Genomic DNA, 542 nt, shown 5'->3' with positions numbered 1-542 from the left:
ATACTGCTCCTTAAAACTCATACGCCTCAACAGTTCAGCGTAAATTAGACGAATTTTGACGAAAGACAAAAAAAAAAATTAAAAAACAAATTTGTGTAAATAACCATAAAAAAAAACTAAATAAAATAAGTAATATCGTCGATTTTAAGTGAAGATGTATGAATGTTTTTATGATATAAAATATCAACATTTCAAAAGAACACTTCCTCTATGGAGATAAAGTAATCTATGTGTGGCAGTTATTAGTGTTGTTTGATATGATTTTATTTTATCACGAACTCTACCAAAAAATGCTTATTTTTGTTAGATTTGTGAATGCGTCCTTTAGTTCAATAGCAATAAAAGGAAAAGCAATTATTCTGCTTGCAGTTGTTTTAGGATAAGAACAATAAAGTTAACATGATCTCAGGATTTATAATTCTTAACAAATGTGAACATTTAAATAAATGTTTTATTGATTGTTATACGTATAATATTTAAATGTGTATGACATTTTCTTATACTCTATATCTTCTCGAATATAAAACATGAGGCTTAAATAT

The sequence above is a fragment of the Zerene cesonia genome, chromosome 15 (assembly GCF_012273895.1).
Source record: "Zerene cesonia ecotype Mississippi chromosome 15, Zerene_cesonia_1.1, whole genome shotgun sequence".
NCBI lineage: Eukaryota > Metazoa > Arthropoda > Insecta > Lepidoptera > Pieridae > Zerene > Zerene cesonia.
This window is presented reverse-complemented; position numbering follows the sequence as displayed.